At 43.3% G+C, this 25,280-nt stretch overlaps 1 protein-coding gene across 10 annotated transcripts in view; it reads right to left on the bottom strand.

The window, feature by feature from the left end:
* ATXN1 (ataxin 1) overlaps positions 1-25,280 on the bottom strand; it is a 231,161-nt gene that overhangs the window by 83,247 nt on the left and 122,634 nt on the right. For all 10 annotated transcript variants that reach the window (XM_026670015.2, XM_087961349.1, XM_026670013.2 and 7 more), the window contains one exon: positions 7,291-7,368. The gene's annotated coding sequence lies outside the window, so the exon portion shown is untranslated. The remainder of the gene's footprint in view (positions 1-7,290; positions 7,369-25,280) is intronic.

The following is a 25,280-nucleotide window of genomic DNA, read 5'->3' as shown; positions in this document are numbered from 1 at the left end:
ATCCAGTAGTGGGAGGTGCTTCAGTCTCTGCATGTCTAGGCTGGGCTTAATTTGTGGAACACTCCTCCTCCTCCACGGGACTCCTCCCCAGCGTTCCCCAGTTTTGGCAAAGACGAGAGAAATAAACACCCTCGTCCTCAATGCCCTAACAATTCGTTGGCCGAAACAGGACCTCACCAGACGGAAAAAGGGTGGGGCTGGATGCTCTTCACAGCTCAAAGAGAATGGGCGTGTCAGGTAAGTACCAACGCTCTTTCTCCCATGAGCTGTTCAGAGCATCCAGTAGTGGGACATACCAAAGCTTGGCCTGTCCTACAGGAGGGACTCCGTCTGGCCTGGAATCCCTCCTGGTCCCTGTGGACCCGTTGCAGAACTCTTCTGCCAAAGGAGGCCTCAGCGGATGCAAACACATCTATTTTATAATGCCTAATGAATGGCGATGGAGAGGCCCAGGTTGTGGCTCAACAAATTTCCGTTATTGGTGCCTGTGTGGCCCACGCTGCCGATGTTGCTCAATGAAGGCAATACAAACACTTGAATTCTAAGTAACTATAAAATACAGCACTTCCCACCTTTTAATTCCCCTTCACTGCCAACTTTTAGACTAAGTAGGACCATGCCTTCATGACAGAAGAATACATGTTCAAAAATCCTGCTAATGCTGTTGTTAAAAAAAAAAAAAAACACATGTCCATCTGCAGCTGATTGAAAAGCCCACCAAGAACTATTTAAAATAGTAAATAAACCAAACTTTTAAACTGAAAATGAGTTCTTAACTAATGTAAAGCATACCATATTACCAGGATTCCCAAGTGACAATAATGGTGTTTGAAATGTTAAGCATTGCTGTTCACATTATGTCCAACAGGAATATATTCTTTTTTCCCTTGGATGCAGTTGAAAGGCAAGGAATGGTTCTTCTAATTAATATTATAACACAGATTTTTAAAGTGAAATCCTCAAGCCATCTAAAAACTATAACAATGAAAACAATAAAAGTAGCAGAACAACAAAACAGCAAAATTTTCAAAGGCCCTGAAAATTCAGAAGATTTAGCAGTAAAATAGCACCTGTGAATGCCAGAAAAAGGACTGCAAAAACCAGCATCTTAACAGAAAAGGTGCTTTCATGGCCCAATCACCTCTGAAAGCACCAGAAAAGATTTTGAAATTAGATTGTTATCCTATGGGCAAGCTTATTTGGGAGAAGGTTATTAGGACAAATTGCAAGTCTTAACAGCATTGAAAATAAAAGAAGAAAATAGGGCCTAAAAGTAGCCTGAAGCTGTTGAAGCTATTTAGAACTAGTGAAATGTTATTTTTTCCTCTAAGTCTATTAATCTAACATAAGCACTCCCAACCTTTGAAATAATTTTCAAAGTCTCAGAGAAAATTGCAAAATATGTAAAAAACTTCACAGCACAATTCTAAACTACACGATTCTTATTTTACAATGTTTACAACAGAAAAGTATAAAAATTTACAGAGCATAAACATTCCTAGCATGTTGAGTACTAGCATTATGTGTGGTGGGCAAAATTGCAAAAACAATAAGGGTTTTTTTCAACCATAGAGCCCAGTTAAGAAAGGCTGTAAATTGTTCTATTTACCTGATTCAGACAAGTTCAAAAATTTCCACTGAAATAACCGTGAAACTGTGTCCATTATTCAGAATATCTAAGTATACAATGTAACTATACAATGACTTAAATCAGGGGTCCCCAACCACCGGTCCGCGGACCGGTACCGGTCCACGGAACAAGTCCTACCGGGCCGCTGGTTTGCTGGGCGCCGCCATCTTTTTTTGATGAAAAAGTGCTTCTGGTGAGCTTTTCCGGGTAGAAAGCTCACCGGAAGCACTTTTTCATCAAAAAAAGATGGCGGCACCCAGCTGATGCCGGTACCGGGCCGCGGCGCCCAGCTGATGCCAGTACTGGGCCGCGGCATAAAAAAGGTTGGGGATCACTGACTTAAATGATGTAAATAGTCACAAATCACAATTTATGCAAATCAGCTTAAGTAATGTAGATACAATAGATTTTGTCTATTATTTTGACTCTAATTTTGCCTACCACATCAGAAGTCTATTAACTGCATTAAATGCATTAAATGAAGGGTTCATGTTGGCTCTTTTAGTTGTCTAAATCAGCTATATAGATATTAAAAGTTGAATGTTAGAAACCAAAGCTATTTCCAAAATTGCATTCAGGCTGCCTGATTAGAATTTAAAAGTAGTTGATTTTTAAATAATGACTATAATGTTTTACCATGTTAATACAATGAGAGCAGAGGAGACTACTTCCTCCAGACAAAATGGGATAAAATAATGTGCTAGTATTCAAAAAAAAGGCAACAGTTTAAAATACTCAACATGCAGAGATTTGAGACATATTTAATTTGAAAACAATAAAGGCTTTCCAAAAACAGAAAGCTCTTCAGTTACCACTCTTGCCATTGTTGTCATGAATTGCAAACTCATGATTCCTTAAACAAGAAGTAACTGGCATTAAATTTTTGCAATCTGGGAACAATGTAGCAATGCATGGAAAATGCCTTGTGTGTATGAGGTAACGAAGATATTTCCCCTTATAAAATGCAGCATTGTTTTGTTACATTTCCTTATATTGTAAACAATGAAATACCTTGAATAGCTCAGGTATTTTTGGATTCTTAACAACAGCTCTTCAGAAAAGATAGTAAAATTATAACTTACTTCATCAATATTCAATTCTTTATATTCTATGTACCATTCTTACCTCAACCATGTGACACTTGTTGATAAGTGAATTTTGCACCTCACTCAAATTTATACGGAAGCTGTCAATTTCTTTTCCCCAAAGCTTTATACTTTGAAATCATTCCCTATGTGCTATGATTAGTGTACTCTGAAACCTGAAGACTTCTCAAATTCTTGTTTAAAAAAATGACATATGCTATCACACTTCAAATTTAGAAGAAAATCCTTCTTACTCTGCAATCTCATCAATTTTACAAGTGTTGCCTCTCTCTTTTATTACACCTGACAGTTAATCTATAATATATTCACAGAGATTTAGCTCAAATTGCAACTAGATATTAACAAGAAAATGCATTTTTTCTCTTTAAAACAAAGCCATATTTTTATCTTTTAATAAACAAGAAAAGGTTTACAAATCAGAATCACTAATAGTGCAACCATGTACACTGAACCTTTCATTAAATATTTATAATCTTAATTTGGACAGTACTATATTTCATTGTAAACCTTACTATAATTTCGAGTACCACAACCATATTTCCTTACACTGCTGTGATTCATTAGTATTATTATTAGCCATGAAGACTACTAAGCTGAAAGAACCAATTTTACATTCCCTGGTTCCTTTTGGTTTGGGGCTGTTATATTATTTAAGTGGCTTATTTTATAGCACAACAGTGAATAGATAAGAGAAGAGGAAAAAAGAAAGCTCTTTAATCTCACTTGTGATCAAGAGACCATTTATCTTTCTCCAGGATTTATTCTTTTGCTGCTTCTAATCTAGAACAGCTATGGAAACACAACAATGTGCCAATGACTATACAAAGCATCACAGTAATATTTGACACTTGAATTGGAAGCAAAACACAAGAAGAAAATTAAACAGCCCAAAACTGTTAAGTTTTAAGATGTTAAGCAGCATCTGTGTCACATTCTTATCTCTGTACCTAGGATTGGATAAGGAAGGATTTTATTTCTGCATACTGGAGTTCATAACTTTTACCATCCAATTGTTTTGTCCACCATGTCATTATTATGGTGCAGAAGCATTCTCATGTGTGCTATCATGGCAAAATTAACTTGCCAAAACTTTTAATTGTTTCACTGTTCATAATGAATCACAGTAATGTTTGGCATACAGATTTATAATATCTTGAAGTTTACCAAAACGAACATTTTACATGGGGAAATTTTCAGTCATGTTTGGAAGGGCCTATCTGCAATGTTCAGAATATATTTTACACTTTCTTCTAAAGTAGCTATTGGAGAGGTGGAATGCTGGCACATTCCTAGCATGGCTATATTATATGAATGATATAACCAGCTGCAAATCAATGCTTGGTCAGAATGTTCCCTTAGCAGTGCCCCTTTTGCAGTATGTTCCTGTTCTGAAATATTCCCTTATCAGCCAATAGAATTCAGACATTCTCCATATACAGCCTCTTAGGCCAGGGGTGGTGAACCATGGCCTTTTACTATCGATGAATTTCAACTCCCAGAATTCCTGAGTTCTGGGAGCTAAAGTTCACAGATTGTAAAAGGCCCATAGTTCCTTACCTCTGTGTTATGCAAATAGCATATTTCATATACTTCTTGAGGAAAAGATGCTACCTGCCACGTAGAGGAAAAGATTCCCCTCATATTCCTTTTGTTCAGGACCTAAATTGTTTAAGGCAAGGCAGAAGTTCCTAGATTGGAAAAATAGTCCCTGCAAATAGTCTTCCACACAACTCCAGAAATATGTGGGCAAATACAGAGAAATTAAAAAGCAAAAATATTGTCTGTTAAAAAATACTTTCTGATAACAAGATAACAAGTCCAATGAACAACAGACAAAACATAAATTTTTGTTCCCATGATTTGAAATATCACACAAGGAAAAAAGAAAATAAATAGATTTCAGCATTTTATTTCTAATTAGAATCAAAGCAAAACTATGTGATCCTAGATTTGCATCTAGTTTATCATATATCAGTTCACTGTTCATTGTTCACCACAGCAAAGCAGCAAGTTAAACTCTGGACCTATAAAATATGCTGATTATCATCTCACAACTTGTGATTCGATGTAGCACAATTAACAGAGAATCCATCTAGAAAATAAAGTAGCATAAAGTGGAATATGGCACCCTTATTTGAATAATGTTTATATTGGGGATAGGCAAACTTTGGGGGACTTATATGTAATGTTTGGTTTAGTGCTGTGTGGAAGTACATCTTCAAAAAATAAGGAAGAAAGGATCCAAACTTTAAGTCTAACAATCTAATGCAATTCCTAATAGTGAAAGACAAAAATAAAGCATGAAATTTTGCTTGTGTTTGAGCTATTTTGTAGACATGACTTTTTCAACTGAAAAGCATTGAAGAGTTAACAGGAAAGAAACCCATTTATGCAAGAATAACATCAATTGGCCATGTGTCAAAATAAATATTGTACTGAGTAATCTATTTTCCCTTTGCTGCAATAAATGAAGGATTTGTTGATATAGCAAACTCATAATTTTGAAACTGGAATTTACTTGTACATAAAATATGATTCCTAATTTACTACATTCAGGCTTTGAAAACGCTGACCTATAATGTGCCTGAGGGACCCAATGTTAACTGCACACACAGCTAAACGTTACAAATTTTTTTTTTTAAAAAAAAACAGAGTAAAGTTCTATTACTCAATTCCACAAATGAGAAAATTGAAAAATAGCGACACTTAGTAAACCCTTCCACTGGATATTAATTCAACAAGCAGCCTTCAAATTTGTATAAGATTCAGACTGCATGAAGACAAATTTGTATATTATTTTTTTCAACTTCTTGTCAAGTAAAAGATGTGCTAATTTATAATTCCAAATAGCTCCAGAATTATTTCTATAATTCTACATTTTACATGCTTTTAAAATGATGCAAACGATATAGTAGAGTAGTAGTATACAAGGTGAGCAATTAAAAACTCATTGTCTCACTCATGAATTCATCAGTAGCATTAAACAAAATGTTATCTCTCAGCCTCAAACTTAAAGGTTTTGAGCGCTTAAAAATTTGGAAATACTTTTCTTGGCAACATGTACTTATAAACTGAAATTGAAAGTTATAGTTAGAAAAATGAATACACAGCCCATTACCACTTGCACAGTCGTTTAACTACAATATATATTTCAACAACATTTATTAAAGTGCTAAATTACTAGATTTTGTGTTCAATAAATTATTTTGAGTCAGTTACAAAACTCTTTTTAATGCTGATACCCAGTCACATGATATCTTCATCTTATTCCTGGTCAGCATGTAGAATTAAACACATACTTCGGAAGAAGAGGGTCTTTCATATTACAACATGGTACACAAATTCCATTGCTAATTGACAATGCAGCTATTTTTAGGTTTATAATGGAAGTGAAGAAAAAAAAGGAATAGTTCATAAAAGAGTTAGAGTACTAGAGACTCCTGGTGTTTCAGCCACTAATTTATAAATCCAAATACCTCCAGACTAAAGAAAATATAAAATGTGTACAAGAATCACAGGCTTAAATTTGAAGAATAAAAACAAACTTCAGTCCTCAGTCCTGCAAATGCTCTTGGTGGAATTCAAAATAATTAGTTCAAAGGATTTTTTTAAAAATCAAGATATGTACTGTATAAAGATTCTAGAGGTAGCTCTCCTAGTTCTTTTAGACCTCTTGGTGGTGTTCAGTATCATTGATTACGGTATGCAGAGGAGCCAATTTTTCATGAAAATTGCCCAATAGCAAATTAAGCCATTAACAAATATAAACAGTCTGCCCTTTCCAAAGAAGTTTGATTTCCAATCATTACGGTGCATGGAAACTGAAAGAAGTTCAAGAATTTGAACCTTCAATTAACCTTCAATTAACTATAAACAGGCCTTGCAAACCATCAATCCTTTCAACTCTGTGTTAACCAACTGCTGCTGTTCAAATAATAACCTAACTATCTGAACTCTCTTTCAGACAGATCAGTAGGTCAATGTTAACAGCACTATTTATGTAAGAATGCAACAAGAGCATGTGGACATTCATATATCATACTCATTCTTCCATTTCTTTTACTTTTAAAAAATAAGTTGGCTTGCAAAGGTCATCGGTTGTTGGGTTGAATTTTTCAATTGATTTTAGACATTTGTTGAGGTTCTTTAGAAAAGAGGAATCAATGGCAATAGCCTAGCAGAGATTCAGAGATTAGTGTTCCATGCTATGAACGGGGGCGGGGGAACATGTCACTGAAATGAGTTGTTTTGCTTCTATATCTCCACTATGAGATCTCATGAGGCTTCAGAGGCTGTAAAAATATAACTGGAGTCATACAAAGTGTGTGCCCTGCCCTCTCAAGAGAAAAAATATATATCCACCCCCATGACTCTCACATTAAGTCTTTGTGTAGATACAGAATGACAGCAAAGTCACAGACTACGTTATGATTTAAAGTAAAATTCTTATAAAGTTTTTTTCACTTCTAATTTGTTTATCATCATTAGAAGACAATGATATTTTCCTGTTAGATACAATTGTTATTAAAAGAAGCAAAATGTGTGCATGCTTACCATATCACACTGAGCAATCTTCTTCAGAACTTTCTGCTTGGTTTTTAAATATATCTGCACACCATCTGCTCTTCTCACCTGCAGGAGGAAGATAATGCATATTACCTTATTTTCTTATTTTTTACTGTCTTGTAAAAGAACAAAGCATATCAATATATATTGAATTATTTTTCTTTATGTATTAATGGCTATTGCATAAATGATTAAAAAAAATTTGAACAAGAGTAAAGCAGTTGATAAAATAACATAAAAATCTCCTAAATCTCTTCTATGAATCATGAAAAGCACTGAAAATACAGGTACAATTAGGTTTTGCAGCTGTTACCATAGAACAAAAGATTTTTTTTTGCCTGTTCTCTGCAATAGTATCCTAGATGTACTGGATATTCACAGTACGAATAATGAAATCAAATCAAAGACACAGATCAAATACAGTTAGGTACTTTCTTGAATGCTTGATCTTTTAAAACCCAGCAGAGTTAGCCGGTATTGCTAATTCCTCACTACATTATAGACCAAGAAGTCCCAGCCATGGTCTTTAACTACTGCAAGTACATGTAGTCCTCAACTTATGATCACAGTTGAGGGCAAAAATTTTGTTGCCAAGTGAAACATCTGTTAAGTGAATTTTGCTCCCTTTTACAACCTTTCTTGCCACAGTTGTTAAGTGAATCTCTGCAGTTTTTTCAGTTAGTAAAATGGTTGTTTTGTGAATCTGGTTTTCCCATTGACACTGCTTGTCAGAAGGTCGTAAGAGGTGATTACATGACCCCGGGACACTACAATGGCCATAAACGTGAGTCAGTTGCCAAGTGTCTTGAATTTTGATTACGTGACCATGGGAATGCTGCAATGGTGTAAGTGTGAAAAGTGGTCATAAGTCACTTTTTTCAGTACTGTTGTAATTTCAAACAGTCACTAAATGAATTGTTGTAAGTTGAGGACTACCTATAGCTCAAGGGATGGAGAGAAATACTCATCTGAAGTACCGTATTTAATAATGATTGATGCATAAGCTTCTGTTCAAACATTTTTGCGTAATACAGTGTCCTCTTGAGTTTAAACATTGATGCTTTGGAGTGATGTACTCAGTGACACCTCGCGTGGTGAGATGAGCAGTATAAACATTGGATAAATAAATCAATGAAAATAAATGTGAACCTAAATCCTCTTTGTTTGCATATTTGACAATTATAATATAATTAGGGAAAAAAATTCTCAGCCAACATGATTAGTACCCAACTATACCTCACTACTTTTGATACTCTTACAGCAGTCCATTAAGATAGAAAGGTACTTACCTGATACGCCCGTTCTCTGTGAGCTGTGAAGAGCATCCAGAAGTGGGAGGTGCTTCAGTCTCTTCTGGAAAGGCTGGGCTTAAAACTCCGGGACGCTCCTCCTCCTCCATGGGACACCTTCCCAGTTTTGCGAAGACTGAGTGCTAAAGTCCGGAACTCATCACCTAATCTAGATCCCTGACCGGAACGGAACCACACCAGATGGAAAGAAATGGGTGGGGCTGGATGCTCTTCACAGCTCACAGAAAACGGGTGTATCAGGTAAGTACCAACATCCTTTCTCCTATGAGCTGTTCAGAGCATCCAGAAGTGGAACATACCAAAGCTTGGCCTGTCCTTAAGGAGGGACTCCGTCTGGATCGAAATCCACTCCTAAACTCTGTGGACCCTCTGCAGGACTCTTCTGCCAAATGAAGCGTCCGCTGAGGCATAGACATCAATTTTATAATTTCTGACAAAGGGCGATGGTGAAGCCCAAGTCGCCGCTCTGCAAATTTCGACGATGGAAGCCCAATGGCAGCCGTCTCAGGCTGCCTGCGGAGTGGCAGGCTCCGCCAGCCACAAAGAATTGCTCTCAAACTGATCAAGGGAATGACCTAATAGAGCCACAAGCCTTGACATCGCCAAATTAATTGGGGAAAAATTTACAAGCCGAATTAACCCAAGAGCAAACCTGAATTTTGACTAGCTGAATCAGAAAACCATTCCAGTCAGGGAGTGCACAACCTCTTACCACGAAGGCTGAGCTAAAACTGGGGGACACTGGGGAGGTGTCCCGTGGAGGAGGAGGAGCATCCTGGAGTTTTAAGCCTTGACTTTCCAGAAGAGACTGAAGCACCTCCCACTTCTGGATGCTCTGAACAGCTCATGGGAGAACTGTTGCTAAGTTCATTTACATCATCAACGTGCTTATTTACTGAAAATTCACCTATTTTCTACCAATACATGTAATACATGCAATTAGTTATAGTTTAACATAGTTCAATTATCCTGCTGTGCTTTTAATACTGTTTCTGAAAGCATGTAAGGATCATTTTCTGTCCATGAAAACATACAAGGCAATTTTCCGCCATATACACCCTTACTTGAATAGAATTATGAGCAATTTTCATAGTACTTAGTTCCATGTAGGCATGCTTAATTGCCACACAAAATGACACACTTCTCTTCACATTTCTCTCCATGTTCATTCAATGCAACAACAATTTCTATATATAATGCTTATGAATATTAAACAATTTTGAATTGTTTCAAGTAAATGGAAACAATCTTTATGCAGGAATTATGACCGAGACAGTAAAAATGCAAAAAAATGAAATAACTTAAAAGATAACTTAAAAACACTGTCTTATTCAGAAGAAAATGCAGTACCTGTTGAATGATAATTAAACTGCCTTCAGTTTGCCACTAAATTAAATATTATCATTAAAGGAACATTTTAAGAACAATGTTCTTAGTCCTATCATCTGATATCTCTCAAGGTCACTGTCTTTGGTAACTTAATAAAAATTACATCATTCTTCTCTATCCATCTGTAGGAGAATTACCTCATTGATCAATAATAATGGTCCATTCTTGCAATTACCATGTTATTCATAATAAAAACTATTCCACTATTAAAACAAAGTATGTGGTTCACAAATAAATCAATCTTTTTAAATTATTTATTTTACTACAAGGCAAAGTTTATTTTGCACTCTGTAAATAAAGATGAAAAGTAGACTACAGTTCATGTCTATGGAGATTCTCAGTCATTCAGGTCATGGTTGTCCCAAAGGTGCTTTTTCAAGAGGCAACAGGACTTGCTGGTTTTTCTTTGAAGATGTTTCGCTTCTCATCCAAGAAGCTTCTTGCCACTGGAGAAAGCACCTTTGGTATAGGCTACAGTTCTGTCAAAGCAAATAGACTTTATTGGACTGATTTAGATACAACTACCATAACACATATTTTTTAAAATTGGAAGAAGTCTAGTCTTAGAAACTTTCCCAAAAAATCTTCAGTCAAAGAGTTTATTGAATATTGTAAACCATCATCATCTAATTCCATCCATATGAATATGTTTCCTTTGCCCTATTATACACGTCATACTGGAGGGTCAACATATTAAGTTGATACACAAACGAACTTTTCTGGCTCTAACAAGTAACCAAAGATTAGCAAGATCCCTCTTTGGAATGCTCAACCTGGCCCTGGATAATTAGCAAGAAAGCATTAATGTCTACATTTACATTCATTGGAGAAGAAGGAATTACAAGAGACTAATATACTGGGATGTTTGTATAGTGTGCTCAGCACTGCCCGGGCCACTGCAATACTTTAGATCTGTAATCTTCACTGAGTACCTGCTCATTCTCTTGTAATCTCTTCCCCTCCAATGTCTCTATTCTGTAAACAAGAAAATAAGAAAGAAAAACAGTAGGTAAGGAATAGGACAAGGCATACATTAATGAGCATCTGACTACAGTACACTGCAAAGGGCACAACTTTGAACAGTCACCGAACAAGACAGTTAGCAAGTGAGGTCTACCTGTGAGGTCTACCTATACTTTTTTGTTAGATTCCTAGAAATAAAATATTTTTCTCATACCATAAGAATTTATTGAACTATTCACTGTATAATAATCTCTTCTAAAATATTATATAGTTAATACAAAATATTCAGAATATTCATAAGAATGGTATACAAGAAGCAATGATTACATACAACTGAAATTCTATCCCATATTCATCATGTGATTCCCAGGCTAGAATAAGGTGAAATCATTCCCTTAGTACATTCCTACAAATTCTTTTCTTCAAACTATTACCATTTTTTTTGCTGATTTGCACAATCACACCCAGCTTATTTCAACAGCTAATAAAGGTGAATTTATCTTTAGTTTCAGACTTGAATAAGGAGCACCCTATATGAGCTATAACACATTTTTAACATGTAATTATGAGTTACTTGAAACACTCCTATTTGTACTCTTTTATTCTCCTTCTTAAAGATCAAATTATTGAGAAGCAAAATTCATTCAGAAAGCATTTAAAGCTTTGAAAAATAAGGGCGTTCGTACTTACCTGATACGCCCGTTCTCTGTGAGCTGTGAAGAGCATCCAGAAGTGGGAGGTGCTTCAGTCTCTTCTGGAAAGGCTGGGCTTAAAACTCTGGGACGCTCCTCCTCCTCCACAGGACACCTCCTCAGCATCCCCCAGTTTTGCGAAGACTGAGTGCCAAAGTCCGGAACTCATCACCTAATCTAGATCCCTGACCGGAACGGAACCCCACCAGACGGAAAGAAATGGGTGGGGCTGTATGCTCTTCACAGCTCACAGAGAACGGGCGTATCAGGTAAGTACCAACGCCCTTTCTCCCATGGCTGTTCAGAGCATCCAGAAGTGGGACATACCAAAGCTTGGCCTGTCCTTAGGGAAGGACTCCGTCTGGATCGAAATCCATTCCTAAATTCTATGGACCCTCTGAAGGACTCTTCTGCCAAATGAAGCGTCCACTGAGGCATAGACATCAATTTTATAATTTCTGACAAAGGGCGATGGTGAAGCCCAAGTCGCCGCTTTGCAGATTTCGTCTATGGAAGCCTGAGTGGCCCATGCTGCTGATGTTGCTGCACTCCTTGTCGAGTGGGCTGTAATGCCCTTAGGAACTGAGATGGACTGGCATTCGTAACTTTTAGCTATGGTGGCTCTCAACCATCTACCAATGGTCGTCGACGACACCCTGTGTCCTAAAGTGGATGGGTTGAAGGATAGGATTAGAGCCTCAGATTTTCAAAATGCTGCCGTGCGGTCTAGATAGATGCTTAACGCCCTTCAAACGTCAAGTCGATGCCATTGATGCTCCAGTCTATGAGATGGTTTCAGACAAAAATTTGGAAGCACCAACTCCTGTGCTCTGTGGAAGACTGAATTTACTTTAGGGGTGAACAATGGATCCAATCTGAGAACCACTCTGTCCGCATGAAACACGCACAGGTCCTTTCTCATTGACAATAGTGCCAACTCGGAAATTCTCCTTGCTGATGTGATTGCAATTAAGAAGACCACCTTATATGTCAGGAATTTGAGACTAGCGGTTCTTAAAAGCTCGAATGGGCCAGTTGTAAGTGCGGTTAACACCTTGTTGAGCTCCTAAGTGGTATAGCGGGGAATTACAGGAGGTCGTAAGTTTGCAGCACCCTTAAGAAAGCTGCAGACATGTGGATGGTGCGCTATGGAATGAAGGTCACCCCAGGATATCACCGAAGCTAAGGCCGCCACCTGTCTGCGTAAAGTATTTGGAGATAGGCCCTTGGTCAACCCCTCCTGTAAAAAGTCCAATAATTTTCCTATTGATGGGGCAGTTGGGTCGATCTTAGGCCACCGGCACCAGCGACAGAAAGCAGACCACATGGCCTCATATATACGATTTGTAGAGGACCATCTGGATGCTTGTATGGTGGCAATGGCATCCTCTGAAATCTGTTGGGTCCTTAAACGGTTCTGCTCAACCTCCATATGGTTAGGCTGAGCCATTGTGGGTCCGGGTGAAGTACCGGCCCTTGCGAGAGGGAAACCCTCGACGGTGGAATTTTCCAAGGTTGTTCTCTCGACAGGTACTGTAAGTCCGCGAACCACATTCGCCTGGGCCAGTAAGGGGCGACCAATATCAATTCCGCTCATTCCTCCAATAACTTCTGGATCAACCTGAGTATTACAGGGAGTGGAGGAAACGCATATAGAAGTCCGGGAGGCCACTGACATCGCAGAGCGTTGACGGCCTCCGCCCCCTGAATTGGGTACCTTGAGATATACTGGGGCAATTGGGCGTTGAGGGGAGAGGCAAATAGATCGATCACCGGTTGCCCAAACCTCCGCACTGCTTCCTGGAAGAGAGACGGGTGTAGGCACCACTCTGCCTGATCTATCGAGGCCCTACTGAGCCAGTCCGCTTGTGTGTTTAAGGCCCCTGCTATGTGCTCTGCCTTAAGCAACAACAGATTGGCCTTGGCCCATTTGAACAACCTGGCTGTCTACAGCATCAGAAGTTTGAGTGGGTACCCCCCTGTCTGTTTACGTGGGCCTTGGTTGTGATATTGTCTGTCAAGACCAGAACATGGCATGATTGGAAAAGGGGTAGAAAACTGCATAACGCCAGATGAACTGCTCGCAGCTCCAACAGGTTGATGCTTTGTGATTGTTCGGAAATAGTCCAACTTCCCTGTGCAGTGTGGGATTGGAAGTGAGCTCCCCATCCTACCAGGCTGGCATCGGTTGTGAAAAGGACACCTCTTGTTTATTGTGTTTTCTGACCACCAGCGGAGCGATCGGAGAACATTGTGCGGTACCTTTATCCGGACGTTGGAAGTGGCTCTTCCGGATCGCTGGAAAGGGAGCAGGAACCATTGCAGATCTCTAGAATGGAATCGAGCCCAAGGCACAATGGAAATACAAGAAATCAGTTTCCCTAACAGTTGAGACAGAACTGCCAGGGAAACCCTCTTTAAGGCTCTGATCTCTCTGGCCAAAGACTGGATACTATTGAACTTGTCCTGAGAAAGAAAAACCTTGCCCTCCACAGTATCTATCACTGCCCCTAAATGAACTAATCTAGTTGAAGGGATCAAATGGCTTTTATCCCAATTTATGGAAAAGCCGTGGCCTTGAAGGGTCTCCAGAGTAATCTTGGTATCTAAATTTGCTTGATGTCTGGAAGATGACAAAATTAAAATATCATCCAGATAACATTGTAAACGAATAGATTTGATCCTGAGGGAGGCAGCCAAAGCCGCTAGGATCTTGGTAAAAGTCCTAGGGGCCGAAGCCAGACCGAATGGTAGGGCGATATATTCGGAGTGCTGATCACAATAGCAAAATCTAAGGTATTTGTAGTGAGCAGGTCTAATTGGTATATGTAGATAAGCCTCTGTCAGATCTATAGAGGTCAGGACATCGTTCTCTCTGATGCTGAGCAGAATGGACTGGAGAGTAGTCATTTTGAATTTTCGATAAACCAATGATCTGTTCAGACGTTTGAGGTCCAGAATTGTCCTCCAGCCCCCCGAACTCTTTGGGACCACAAACAATAGAAAGTAACAGCCTTGACCCCGTTGTTCAGATGGGACCTCTCTAATGGCCCAAATATGCAGAAGATGATTGATAGCCTCCTGCATCAACGCTCTCTTAATGGGGTCTGTGGACCGAGGTCTCCTAATGAAAAAGTTCGGAGGGGAGGACTGAAGCTCTAGCGCCAAACCAAACCTAACAGAGTCCCTGACCCACGCATCAGAGGTGGAGCTGTCCCATTGATCAGCAAACGATTTTTGCCGACCTCCAATGGGAACTGCTGTCAAGGACTCACTTGGGGCAACGAAAAAATCGGCCTCCAGTACCGCTGGGGTTTCTTCTGTTTTGGCCTCCCTGCTGAACTCTGTCGGAAGATTCCGACCTATCCTGTCTAAAACTGGGTCTGTAGCCTGATGTTCTTTGCGATCTGGGAATGTATGGGCCTTGATAGTAGGGCCGAAAGGAACCCCTTCGAAATGACTGGGGCGTTCTGTTTTCAGACCTCCGAAAAAGAGGGGAAAGCACTTTTTTCTTGTTTCTATTCTCAATAAGCAGGGGCTCCAAGACACTGCCAAATAATTTTCCCCCCGATATTGGGGCTGATGCCAGCTTGCATTTATGCTTGGTATCCGTCTGCCAATGTCTAGCCATAGCAGTCTCCGTGCTGATACGTGAGATGCTATGGCTCTAGACGAGAATTTGACCGCATTAAATGTGGCGTCGGAGAATTCTGCCGCTGCAATAATCTTAGCAATGTCCTGGTGGGCTCTGACATTTGACGCCGGCAATATATCCCTCAAGTGGAAGAGCCATCGTAGGGAGGACCATGTAAAAAAGGATGCAGCTGTAGCTACCCTAATGGCCCAGGCGTCAGAAACATGTGCCCTACGGAGTGCCAATTCTGCTCTCTTTTCCTCCAGTCTCAGACCTTCCTCGGCTTCATTGGGAAAGGTTGAAGAAGAGGCCAGTGCCACAATGGGCTCATCCACCTCCGGCGTTTTAAGAAAATCTGAAAACTCTGGTGCCAAATTATAATATCGTTTATCGTACCCTGTTGGGGCTGGGTAGGATGCTGCTGATGCCCATTGATTTTGTACTAATTCAGCAAACATACGAGGGACAGGAATAGTTTCTGTCTCATTAGCCGGTTGTGAGAATATTAGATCCTCGGATTCGTCCTGAGACCCTGTTGACAATGGATGAGGGCTTGATGTGCCTAGTTTAGCGGTGTTCTTTGCTTTGAACAGTAAAGATTTAAAGAGGTGCAGACGAAAAAGGCCAGAAAAAGTAGGTTGGTCTGGAATGAGGCCTTCGTCATCCGACATTCCTCGTTCTAGTGGGTCAGCTTCTGACAACCCCAAGTCCATCTGATGGATCGACCCCACCTCCATGGGAACATCCTGGTCATCTAATTACACCTCCTCCCAAAGACCCTGGACTGGTATGTCAGGGATATTGGGGAATACCTGAGTTTGATGATGTCCCATATGCTGAATCAGAAACCGTTCCAGCCAGGGAGTGCACAACCTCTTACCACGAAGGCTGAGCTAAAACTGGGGGACGCTGAGGAGGTGTCCCGTGGAGGAGGAGGAGCATCCCAGAGTTTTAAGCCCAGCCTTTCCAGAAGAGACTGAAGCACCTCCCACTTCTGGATGCTCTGAACAGCTCATGGGAGAAAGAAGATTTTATTGCTAATGAAGTATTCAGGCCAAGAATTCGCTTTTACATTTTGAGGATGTCAAGCATTTCAGAAACAAGTGACTAAAATTATGAAGCTGTTCAGCAGTAACTGTTTTGTAAAGAAAAAAATCTTTATAAATGAATGCATATATAATAAATATAATACATCCATACAACCAAATAGGTTATTACTTGTTCTGGTTAAGCTTGAAAATGCCTATTACTTGAAGAAGAACCCAGAGTTATTTGAGCTGTCCGATCACGAATATGCTTAGTGAAATTTCTAAGGAAAAAAGCTTGGGATACAGAATAGGAGTTTTCCTTGTGGGCCATAGCTCCCTTTGTTCTCTTTCCTCCCAGGAAATTTGCAAGCAGTTCCGGGGTGTGTGTGTTAGGGTTGGGGTTAGGCTTCACAGGGCTCTGCTGAAAATCATGAGGAAAAGGAAAAGTGTGCCAGTCTATATTTTATGTGGAAAAGAGATTGCTATGATGATCCGGGCACAAAGGCAACACAGTCACATAAGTAAGAAAAGTCCCTTTAATACCTCCAACTTTGCCTCCAATGTCCAATTACCTTCGGCTGGAGAAAAAAACTCTCCCAAGAACAGTCTTTAAGTGGAGGAAATTCAGTCCGAAAACAAAGTACATATAAACTGTAAATAAAAATTCACACAAACCAAGCTGCACCAATTAACTGGACAGGGCAGGATAAGGAATTGCAGACTTCCAAGGCCAACAAAACACACACAGTTGGGAAGACGCCAGGAACCCAGATAAGCCTCAACAAAACAAGATAATACACGATTTGCTCTCAACAGTTGGCTGTGCGCAACTTCCCTTTTTAAACACTGTGTTCCCAGCTGCAGCTAATGAAGGGAATTAGGGCCCTTTCCTCCTCCGTAAGCCACGCAACTCACGTTGCTACCTTCCCTGTTCCTTCCTGTATGTGCTAGGATGAAGAGGGGGTGGGTCTGGGTCTTCCTCCAAATTCCCTTTGCCTTGCTCTATCTCTGTCTTACTCTATCCCCAGTTTCTTCCACAGCCAACAGAACCACACTCCCACTGCCTGTCAGCTGCTCGGTCTCCCCCTCGGAATCAGATTCCGACAGGGCCATGACAATTGGCCAACAGGTCATGGACTTTCTAGTACTATTTAAAAAATTTATAGAACAGATTATTTTTAAAGTTCTTTCTAATGGTTTTTCTAATAGAATCCGACTAACTCAAAGATGGCAATCTGTCTCACAAATGTAGTAATATTATCAAGAAATTCCTCTATTTCATACTTATCAATCTAGCTATTCTCAATGGTGGTCCCTACATTTTCATGGCTGATGATAAAGTGAGGGCAGTTGATACAACTGAAGGCTTACAATTCCTCCTTACAATGCCTCTTTCAATTTTTGACTAAGATCCCTCCACTCCTAAAATACTTTCAATTATCAGTTCAAGTGTCCATGAATCTGATTTCTACACAAATGTATTTACTGTATGATGGCTAATAGAGGCATTTTCCATATGAGTCAGCCCAATCATTTGGGTGTTGAGTTGCACAGTACTTAAGATTAGATCACTGCACATAAGAAGATGGACTAACTCACAAGATAAATGCATTTAGAGTGATTGAGCATATGTAAAATACTTACACAGGCAAGCAGTTTATCTGTGGTTGCTATCATATCCATTTCAGTCCTGAGATCAAATAGCAAGAGAGTCGAAGTATGCTTTTACAACAGCTTATAGTATTCATTTCTCAAACTGAGAATCAATCCACAGTGTTTTTCTGACCATAAGAGTGCAAAAGTTAACATATCTCATTGTTTTGTAACTTCACTTACCAGAAGTTTCACTCACGCGCACATTCATTCCAAGTTTCTTACAATCATTAATTAAACCAACATATGTTAAATAAATGATATTCACATTTTAGTCTGAAAATAAATCCCACTTGCATAGCTCCCAAAGCTCTTAGCTATGTAGTCAGATTTTTAGTAAGTGTGCTATAGGCTAATTTAGTCAACTTCCACACTTACGTGCCTACATTACTATCCCACTGATGATCCTTTTTACATATTGTGTTGAAAGCTGCTGGCTTTTGAAAACATTTATAAGAAGTATTGCATTCCAACCATAACTACAAGACTAATGAGACATTTGCTCCCAATTATAGCATTATAAAATGGGGCGTTGGTCCTTACCTGATACGCCCCTTCTAGGCGAGCCGCGAGGAGCATCCAGACTGTGGGATGTGCTTCTGAGTCCTCTTCTTTCAGGCTGAGCTTTAGACGAGGAAACGCTCCGCCCCTCCCACGTGGCATCGCGCAGCGTCTCCCCAGTTTTTTGCGATAACGAGAAGTTATTAATCCTATCTAATCAACTATTGGCTCCTTGGCTGAAAACAGGAGTCCCCACCAGACGGAGATGCTAGGGTGGGGCTGGATGCTCCTCGCGGCTCGCCTAGAAGGGGCGTATCAGGTAAGGACCAACGCCCCATTCTCCTCGAGCCGCTCGGAGCATCCAGACTGTGGGACATACCAAAGCTTGGCTGTCCTATGGGTGGGACTCCGTCTGGCCCGAAGGCCCCTCCGGATCATTGACAACCCTCTGTAAGACCCGCCGGCCAAAGGAGGCCTCAGCTGAGGCATACGATCGATCTTGTAATGCCTGATAAACGGGACGGAGAGGCCCAGGTGGCTGCCCTACAAATGTCAGCAATGGGGGCTTGTGTGGCCCAGGCCGCCAAGTGGCTGCACTCCTGGTGGAATGGGCAGTTATTCCACCGGGTGCCGGCAGAGAATGGGAAAGGTAACACCTGGCGATGGTCGCCCTGATCCAGCGGCTGATAGTGGAAGGAGAAACCTTGAGCCCTAGTGTCTTGGGTTGAAAGGACAGGAAAAGAGATTCCGACCTTCGTAAGGACTGAGTGCGCTTAATATATATACGCAAGGCCCGTCTAACATCTAGGGTGTGCCAAAGAACCTCCCTGTTCCCGGAGGGTCTAGGGCAAAAATTTGGTAGAACCAGTTCCTGAGATCTATGGAAGGGCGAGTTAACTTTGGGTAGGAAAGTGGGGTCAGGCCGCAGGACGACCCGGTCTGCATGGAACACACATAGATCGCTCCTGACTGACAGAGCTGCTAATTCCGACACTCGACGAGCAGAAGTGATGGCTACTAGAAAAACTACCTTAAAGGTGAGGAACTGAAGAGATGACTCCCTCAAAGGCTCAAACGGAGAACGTGTAAGAGAAACTAGGACCTTGTTGAGGTCCCATGTGGGAAACCTGTGAACAGTGGGAGGGCACAGGTTGGTGGCACCCCTAAGGAAGGATCTAACCCGGGGGTGATGGGAAAGGGAGCCGTAGTTATCACAGGAGACCACTGTTGAGAGGGCAGAGACTTGTCGCCTCAGGGTGTTAGGTGCAAGCCCCTTGCGAAGGCCTTCCTGAAGAAATTCCAGAATCTGAGCCACGGAAGGAGAGAGAGGGTCAACCTGGGACCCACTACACCACTTGCAGAACCCCTTCCAAGTGGCATCATAAATTCGTGTAGTGGAGGGTCGCCTGGCGGCCAAAATAGTGTCGATGACATGGCTTGATAGGTTCTCGCTAGTCAGACGGATCCGCTCAACTTCCAGACGGCTAACTGTAGCCATTGAGGCTCCGGATGTAGAAGGGGCCCCTGAGAGAGGGAGACCCTGTCCGGGGGATCCGCCATGGGGGCGCTACCGATAGGTTGCGGAGGTCCGCAAACCACGGTCGCCTGGGCCAATAGGGAGCCACCAGGAGAAGGTCTGCCCTCTCCTGAATGAGCTTCTGAATGACTCTGGGCACTAGCGGGAGCGGAGGGAAGGCATATAGGAGCCCTGGGGGCCATGGGCAGCGCAGAGCATTGTGGTTCTCCGCCCCGTGAGACGGATACCGGGAGAAAAACCGTGGAAGTTGTGTGTTGGATGGGGAAGCGAACAGATCCACCACTGGAAGGCCGAATATCTTGGACGCTTCCTCGAACAGGGATGGATGAAGTCGCCATTCTGCTTGGTCCACCGTGGCCCTGCTCAGCCAGTCCGCCTGGGTATTGTCTATCCCGGAGATGTGTTCGGCTTTTAGTGATAGAAGGTTGGCCTCTGCCCAGCGGCAAAGGCGCTCGGCTTCCCTCATCAGTTGAATTGACTGGGTGCCCCCTTGCCTGTTGATATGGGCCTTGGCCGTGACGTTGTCTGTGAGAACGAGAACATGGCGACTGCGGATCTGGGGGAAGCAGCGCAGAGCCAGATGGACAGCATGGAGCTCTAGCCAGTTGATGCTGCATCTTTGTTCGGTCGGCGACCATTTGCCTTGCGCCGAGAGTGAGTTGAGATGAGCGCCCAACCGGATAGACTTGCGCCGGTAGTGATGGTGAGTCTTTGAGGCTCCGCAAAGAGGTGGCCTCTGTTGATGGCGGGATTGGTCCACCAGAGAAGAGACGTGAGGACCTTTGGAGGGACCTTGACTCTGATCTTCGAGTTGCTACTTCCGGATCTTTGGAACGGGAGCAGGAACCACTGGAGGGGCCTGCTGTGTAAGCGGGCCCAGGGAATAATAGAGATGCATGACACCATTTTTCCCAACAATCTAGAGAGGTCAAGCAAGGCCACCCTCCTAGAACGTCTAATTTGTTTGACCAGGGTTTGAATGCTAAGAAACCTCTCTGGGGAGAGAAAAACTCTCTCTGAGACCGAATCAATTATGGCACCCAGGTGGTTGATTCGGGTGGAAGGGGTAAGTTGGCTCTTTTGCCAATTGACTAGAAACCCGTGTGCCCGTAGGGCGGAAAGGGTGACCCTGGTATCCCTGACTGCCTGGGACTTGGACGGGGACAGGATAAGGATATCGTCCAAGTAGCAGTGGAGGCGGACGGGAATGCTCCTGAGGTGGGCCGCCAGGGCCGCCAGGACCTTGGTGAAGGTCCTGGGGGCCGAGGCCAGCCCAAAGGGTAGGGCCACGTATTGATAGTGAAGGCCATTATAACAGAACCTAAGGAATTTGTGATGAGAGGGCCTGATAGGAATATGAAGGTATGCCTCAGAGAGATCTATGGAGGACAGCCAGTCTCCCCGCCTGGTGCCTAGGAGAATGGATTGCAAGGTGTGCATTTTGAATTTGCGCTGGATAAGGAGACGGTTGAGCCGTTTCAGGTCTAGGATGGCTCTCCAGCCCCCAGAATGTTTGGGCACGACAAAGAGATGGGAGTAAAATCCCTTTCCTCTCTGAGCCGGAGGGACAGGTTGAATGGCCTGAATATCAAGCAGGTGATGGATGGCTGCATCCATTAATGCACGTTTGGTGGGATCCCCTGAGGAGGGGGATGGGAAGAAACGATCAGGGGGAGTGGATTTGAACTCGAGGGCGAGACCAAACCTTATTGTGTCTCTAACCCATGCATCGGAAGTGGATTTGTCCCATTGGGCGGCGAAGTGGCTGAGGCGGCCACCAATGGGGAGGGAGAAGGAGGCTCTACCTTCTGCGGTAGGGCCTTCCTCCCGTACCCCGAAAGGGTCTCTTATAACCACCCCCTCGCCTGGTCCTGTCGCCTGAGTCCGTGCGATCCTGGGATCGGAAGGAAGGGGGTCGGGGGAATCTGGGCGGGAAGGGGGGTTGGTAGAAAGGGCGGGGAAAGCTCCTCCGAAAGGGCTGAGAGCCCCTGGTCTCCGATCTTCGAAGAAGGGAAGGCAAGTACTTCCTCTTGCTGCGACCCTCGACCAGCAGGGGTTCGAGGGCCGGGCCAAACAGTTTGTCTCCTGTAATAGGGGCAGTGGCCAGCTTGACCTTATTCTTTACGTCCGCCTGCCAGTGTTTGAGCCATAGCAGGCGACGAGCCGTGACGTGGGACGTGATGGCCCTGGAAGAGAATTTCACCGACTGGTAAGTGGCGTCAGCCGAGAACTCGGCTGCAGCCACTAGCTTCGCAATGTCCTGGTGCGCCCTCAGGTTGGAAGCAGGGACGTGTTCCCTGAGCTGACGTAGCCAGCGGATAGAGGACCTAGTGAAAAAAGAGGCGGCGGTAGCTGACTTAATGGCCCAGGCGTCAGATAGGTGGGCCCTGCGCAGGGCCAGCTCCACCCGCTTATCCTCAGGTTTCAAGGCCTCTAGGGCCTCACTAGGTGTAGAGGAGGAAGCTAGACCCACAATAGGGTCATCGACCTCTGGAATGTTCAGGAGGCTGGACAGTGCCGAATCGAGATTAAAGAACCTCTTGTCTTGGCTAGAGGGTGTGGGAGGGGTCCCTGTGGAGGATAGTTGCTTCGCTACCAGATCTACGAATATGGGGGGGGAAGGGATGACCTCAGCTTCAACCACTGGTTGGGTGAAAATGGAATCTTCTGGGCCCTCTGGGATGGGGGGGGAGGTCAGCAGGGGCCTGGGAAAGAAGGCCCGAGACATTCTTGGCCTTAAGAAGGAGGGACTTGAACATGTGTGGTTTGAAGAGCCCCCCAAAGGAGGGTTGGTCAGTCGAAGTGCCCTCGTCCTCGGACATCTCCCCCTCCATGATGTCAGTCTCTAAGGGAGGTTCACTGTAGCGGGAGGAACCCATCTGGGAATCCTCCTCCTCGAAATCCCTAAAGTCCCCTTCCTCCTCAACCTGGGCCCCAACCGGAGGAGGGCTGTCCCTCTGAGAGAGTACCTGAGCAACCGGGGGACCGGTTGTGGAAGGGATCTGATAGACAAGGAGTCGTGCTCGGAGACTCGAGGAGAGAAGCCTGATCTGGACATGTGCTGTAGTTCCTCTATAACACTCTGGCGGATGGCTGATTCCATCCAAGCCCTGATGTGAGGTGGCACCTCAGATGTAGAAGGTTCGCCCTGGCGCAGACCAGCAGCCGTGGGTGTAAAAGTGGCTTCGGGTGTCAGACTCATCGTAGGACCGGGGGTCGGGAGACCCTGGGGCGAACTGCGCCTAGGTAGGGAAGAAAGGCCTGGGGGGAGAGGTTGAATAGAGAGGTAGGGGGTGGAGGAGGAGGTAGAGACGGTTCAGAGCGGGACTCCCTTGAACGCCTGTCGAACTCTTTTTCTAACGCCTTGTGGCGCCTTAAGGCGTCACGTTGAGAGGCCTTGGAAGGTTCCTTGTCCTTTCTAGAGCCCTTAGGTTCCTTGTCCTGCTTGCGCAAATAGTGGGACTTTGCCTTGGCCTTCAATGAAGGACGTTTAGAGGAATTGTCGTCTGCCATATTGAACAATAGAGATTAATAAGGGCGGTTGGCTCGCCCAGATCAGGCCTGGATAAGGCCGGGTGAGGATGAGGCTGGCCCGCTCCCCCTTTTGGAATTTTACTTGTACAGAGATAACAGAAATATATATATATATATATATTTAGCTATGTAATCCTGTTTTGTTCCTTTCTGTAGTGCTTTTTATATTCTTTATATCAGCTGAATATACAGGTACTCCGATATATCCAATATCTTAAGAGAAAAATTGCTGTACCAAAAATATTATTTCTTTTTTGTTATTATTCCTTTTGTATTTGGATCAAATATAAATTCTATTATAGTTATTTCCTTGGATGTATATCTCTCAGTGCCGAATCAGTCGAATAACGCCTGAGGCCTAGAGTTGAATAGGAGGCCTCTGGCAGCCAGCCTCCAGACAACAGAAGAAAAAACCGGAGGGGGAGGCTGCAACTTCGCCCCGAAAAGGGCTGCGGGAGGCCAACAAGCACTAACCAAGACTAGCCAGGCAGTTCGATGGGCAGCTAGGCTTTAACCCTAGGCCTGGAGATTTAATTCACCGCAGCTGAATATTAAATAAAAAGAAACTTTCAGCGCCCGGCCACGAGGTGGAGCCAAAATGGCGTCCTCGAGCTGAACTGCCTGGGCGCCTTCGGGACGGAAGAAAAGGAAGGCTTGGCCGGTCAGCTCGGCGCTCCTAAAGCCCTAGGGGCGATAGCCCTCCCGGTTGGCGTTTAGGGTGGGGGGAATCCAGCGGAGGAGTCGTGCCACAGGCAACGCGCAGGCAGCGACGCGATCTGATAAGGGTGGGGGCGCGCGCTGAAGGCGCTGCGAGCCCGCAACCGCCCTGAGGACAGGGAAAAAATTTCCCTTGAGTCCTGACCCTTTGCGCAGGAGGAGGAAGGAAGCAAACCTTATTAGGACGGAGGATTCAATGAAACAGCCAAGGAGCTCTTTGAAACGCAGCCTGATTCTTCGAGGCTGAGCAAAAGACTGGGGAGACGCTGCGCGATGCCACGTGGGAGGGGCGGAGCGTTTCCTCGTCTAAAGCTCAGCCTGAAAGAAGAGGACTCAGAAGCACATCCCACAGTCTGGATGCTCCGAGCGGCTCGAGGGAGAATGATCAAACTCAACTTATCAAAGGGTGTGTATATGAGTGATTGAGTCATGTGATGCTTTTGCCAGTGAGTTTAATCATCTGTTCACATGCTTCCTGATTTGGGGAAGTCCTGTTCTTGTCTCTTGTGAAAATCAGGGCACTACACTTGGTCGGGGAATGGGGCGGGGGGGGGAGTAAGATTCAGTTTTATATATTGTGTGAGGGTCTGACATAACACGTTCAGTTCAGATTATTTTCTATATTATATTAATTCCTTCTTCATTTCAAGAGTTAGCAAATTTCTGAGGGACAAGAGCTGCAAGTCACTCTTCCAATAAGTGTCATGAGACATGTCATTACAGGAAGTTTGTTGATGTCAGAGAAAAGAGTTAATGTTTTTCTGCATTTTTATGAATGGGAAAGACAATCTAGACATTGATGATACAATTTTGGCCTTGTTTGGGAGGCTTAAGGGTAGAAACTCTAGTGGCTTTCCAGAATCTTTCTGCTCTTATTTCTTCCTTTATTTTGGCGGCTGGACATCCTCAGCCTTCCGAGGCTGCTTGAGAAATGGAGAAATAGCCTCCAGCACCGACTTCCTCCTTCCCAATTGCACTTTATCACCAACGAAATTGAAAATGCAGAGTTTGCAAAAACAC

Source organism: Notechis scutatus, chromosome 3 (assembly GCF_049901735.1).
Source record: "Notechis scutatus isolate UNSWTSFEM ecotype Mainland chromosome 3, rNotScu1.2, whole genome shotgun sequence".
Classification (NCBI taxonomy): Eukaryota; Metazoa; Chordata; class Lepidosauria; order Squamata; family Elapidae; genus Notechis; species Notechis scutatus.
This window is presented reverse-complemented; position numbering and strand designations above follow the sequence as displayed.